General features: G+C 43.6%; 1 non-coding gene across 1 annotated transcript; it reads left to right on the forward strand.

Moving 5' to 3' along the window:
* The first annotated feature begins 2,012 nt into the window (after positions 1 to 2,012).
* Positions 2,013 to 2,119, forward strand: LOC141636009 (small nucleolar RNA R71). Its single transcript, XR_012540655.1, has one exon. It is a non-coding gene; the product is annotated as a small nucleolar RNA R71 (small nucleolar RNA).
* Positions 2,120 to 4,248: the final 2,129 nt, after the last annotated feature.

Consider the following 4,248-nt stretch of genomic DNA (forward strand, 5'->3'; position numbering starts at 1 on the left):
CTTTTTGCTCCCAGTCTGGGGCGGAGGTGTTACAACAGGAATAGGAATAGAGACAGGCATATCAGGAAGCACAAAATAGAATTTCTTTTCAGAAACCGTATTACAAGTGACAGGCCACATGGGGTCCTTCTTCCTAGCTGTATGGGCAAAGACAATGGAATGCTTGCCTACCTTAAAGGTCAAAGTACCCGAACCAACATCAATAACTGAACCGGCAGTGTGCAGAAATGGCCTACCTAGGATGATAGGTATGTGGGCATCCTCAGGCACATCTAGGACCACAAAGTCTACAGGGAAGAAAAACATCCCTATTTGCACAGGGATGTCCTCCAAGACTCCTATATTTGGACTGGCAGAGCGATCGACCATCCGAACGGTCATGCTCGAATCGCAAAACCTATTTAATTTTAACTTCCAAGCAAGACTCAAGGGCATGACGCTAATACTAGCTCCTAGGTCACATAATGCCTTCTCAATAGAGAAGGTACCTATATTACAAGGAACGGAAAAGCTACCTGGGTCCTCTAGCTTATGGGGTGCAGTGTGAGTCAAATAAGAACGTGGCTCTTGAGTGAGTGCGATAGTATGCACAGTTTCAAGTGACCTCTTTTTAGACAGTAATTGCTTCATAAACTTCATGTAAGCGGGCACTTGATTCACTAATTCAAGGAAAGTTACTTGTACGTTTAAACTACGAACAACATTTTCAAATTATTGAAAGATACATGTTCCTTCGTCGGCACCAATCTCTCCGGGTAGGGGGCTGTAAGAAGTAACTTAGCCCTCTCCTCTAAATCTCGCATGCCGGCATCCGTGGACTTAGGCTGGAAGTCCACTACCTTCTCCTTATTGAAGCTTGACCCCTCTTCAGACCGTCTCAAATATGAACCATTGATCGACATTGGGTCGTACTTCGGAACCGGGACTGACCCATCAGCACTCGGGTCTTGCCCCAATACTTTCGGAGTTATCGTACCCCGAAACAAGTGATCCCTCAGATTATTGGGCATTGGAGGACGAAATTGTTCAATATCAGCAGCGCCCTCGGTCGATCGACCATGTTGCTCAGTCGATCGATCGGATTCAACAGTACCAGAAGCTCCTGTAACTCGCACTTGATCGATCGATCGGGTGTATCGATCGATCGACCGATATACAGTAGACGCCTTTTTCTTGCTATTACTTGTTACAGCTTTATTCTGATTCGGTTTCGCCCCATCTTTTTCATCAGCGTCCTCGACCATAGCAGGCCCCTCCAGGGTAGACCCACTCCTCAAAGTAATGGCATTTAGGGTCTCTTTCTGGTTAGTTTGAGTCGGTAAGTGTCCCGGAGCTCGAGTTGTACTCTTGCTAGCCAATTGAGCAATTTGGCTCTCTAGTAGTTTCATTCCGGCCTCTCTAGCTTGGGACTCCTTTTGCAACATATTCTTCAACTCAGCAAAGTCAGAATTTTGAGATTGTTGCTGCTGCGGCACATAGGGAGGTTTTTGATATGGTTGTTGCTTGTGAGGGGGCACATAAGCTTGCTGCTGCTGCGGAGCTTGAGTCGGATTCAGGACATTCTGGCTACTCCACCTCAAGTTGGGATGGACATTCGGCTCATAGTACGTGTTTGTCTGCCTGTAATGTTGAAAGGCAGCACAAGACTCGAAGGGACTAGGACAATTTTCTGAGACATGTCCCTCAGCTCCACATCTTCTACAGACGAAAGGGCCGTCTGAAGCAGCATTCACATGATACATCCCTCCTTTTGAAGCTCCTCCAAACTCGTATTTGTCAAACCTCGCCGTGAGAGCCTCTAATGCAGCTACATAAGGGGATTCAGCACTCCTCCTCTGATTGCCTCTCGAATTCCCATATTCAGCTTTATGGGTGGCTAAGTCATCAATGATCTTCCACCCCTTAGTCTCTCCCATATTCTCAGCAAATCGGCCATTGGTGCAAAGATCGAAAATAGCCCTCGATCGTCATACGACCCATTATAGAACTGATTGCAAAGACTCCATTTTTCGAACCCATGGTGCGGAATAGTTCGCACCAGCTTCTTGAAACGGACCCATGCTTCATGAAAGTTCTCATCAGGTCCCTGTTTAAAGATCGTGATCTGAGCTCTAATGGTATTCGTGTTCGAGGCAGAGAAGTATTTCTTGTAGAATGCCAAGGCAAAAGAATTCCTGTCGGTGATCCCATGAGCGGCTCGATCCAGATCTCTGTACCACTCCCTTGCAGCATCACGGAGTGAGAATATAAACATGATCTCCTTTATCTGGTCCTGGGTCACACCGGTCGGTGGGGGTATAGAGCAGCAATAATCGGTAAATATCTCCATATGCTTGGCTGCATCTTCATTTGCAGCACCCCCGAACTGGTTCCTCTCAACTAAGTTGATATATGAAGGCTTCGGTTCGAATTTCCTATCAGCTCCAGGTAATTCGAACCCCTTGTATAGATTTGCAGCTGTCGGCTCAGAATGACTTGCTATAGTTGCTTCTTCAGCCATGACTGGAATTTCGGAGATGTGACTGTCTCGGTGAAGAGGTAGAAGCGGGGAGATGTAGGTGGGTCTTCTTCGAACAATTCTTTCTCGTAGTAACTAGACAGAGTACTCAGCTCTTCCTCTGTCGGCAATATCCTAGATAATCGTCTCAACTCATGCAAGGTCTTCTCAATCTCAGGATTGAAAGGTACTAATTCACCACCCTGTGACCTACGCATAAAAAGAAACTACAAAAAGAATATAAGAAAAGTTTAAGGAACGGATGTCCCTTAAACTAAGAAACAGACTAAAATAAAACAACTAAAAATTAGAACAATTGCCTCCCCGGCAACGGCGTCAAAATTTGATACCCGTCGTTGTGAGCACCAAAAATAATATTTATAATTCCTATTAAAACTAACCTAGGCTAGTGGTAACAGGGTCGAACCACAAGGAGGCGAATGTAATTAAAAGTTGTCTAAATTTAGTCTAAGGTAACAAGAGTGGGGGTTGGTTTGATTTGGTCTATAGCTAATAACAATAAAAATTAAACTAAAGAAATATATTAAATCAAATATAAAGAAGGGTACTAGGATGGTCGGTTCACTATAGTTTGGCGGCGGACAAACTAAGTCGGTCTAAATCAAACACATGAGGCGGGAAAACAAGAGGTCCTCTCGGTCCACTCTTTGAGATAGCATCTTTCGATCTCGCTATAAGTCGCTAATATCACTAATACGACTCTCGTCTGAAAAGTGACTAATAATCTAAACTTTACCTATCTTTCGATCTCGGCATAGTTTAGTCATTTTAATTGGTGATCTAACAACTGTCCCTATCTCTCGATCTAATGGGTCAGTCACATCCTAAACATTCAACTAGTCGTGTGCACTCGATTTGTCGAATAAAGAATTAAAACAATTAAAACGAAGGTAAAACCTCACGTGGCTAGTCGATCGATCGACCGGTATGGCGGTCGATCGATCGACACGCGATTTCAGTCCATGTTAATTCTACGCCGCCTAATCCTACAGTTCCCCTACATCCTAGCACAAGCAATTTAGCTACTCATAGTGAAATTAAAGGCAACAATAAAATTGGCTAAATAAACTACATAATTCATGATTAATGCGGTAAAATAAACAATTAACATAAGACGGCAATTCGGCTTTGGGGAAACTGATCTAGCAATTCTACAACTACGAATGAATGCAAAATAACTGAATAAAACCAGAGAATACCGTGTGAATTGCGAAGGAAAAGAACAAAGCCGAATGCAACAATGAATTGTATTCAATACCGAAGTAATCCTCGAACCCTAATTAATAAACTCAAACTAAACGGAATTGAAAACTGAATAAGAACTTCCTCCTTTTCTGAATGTTCTAGGTTACGTTATATAGAAAATATACGTAATACTTATTATCAAAACCTAAACACAATGGGCTTGCTTTTCCTCGATCTTCTTATCCACGTCTGATTAGCGTCTTGGTCGATCGACCAAGCATGGCGGTCGATCGATCGATCGCCCTGAGTGAACAATAGCTCTTGGAACCGCGAGGTTGGTCGATCGACTGAAGGCAGTGGTCGATCGACCGAAGTAGCTGATAGTTGGCTTCTATAATCTCGTGGATTTGTCTTCTGGGCCTTGAAACGCGCACCAAGCTCGTTCCTTAAGTGAATTCTTCACGTCAAATGCAATGCAGGATACTCGGGGACGGATTTAGCTCAATTTCCGTTAAATTCTTCACATTTCTGCAATAATGTACAAA

The sequence above is a fragment of the Silene latifolia genome, chromosome Y (genome assembly GCF_048544455.1).
Source record: "Silene latifolia isolate original U9 population chromosome Y, ASM4854445v1, whole genome shotgun sequence".
Taxonomy (NCBI): domain Eukaryota; kingdom Viridiplantae; phylum Streptophyta; class Magnoliopsida; order Caryophyllales; family Caryophyllaceae; genus Silene; species Silene latifolia.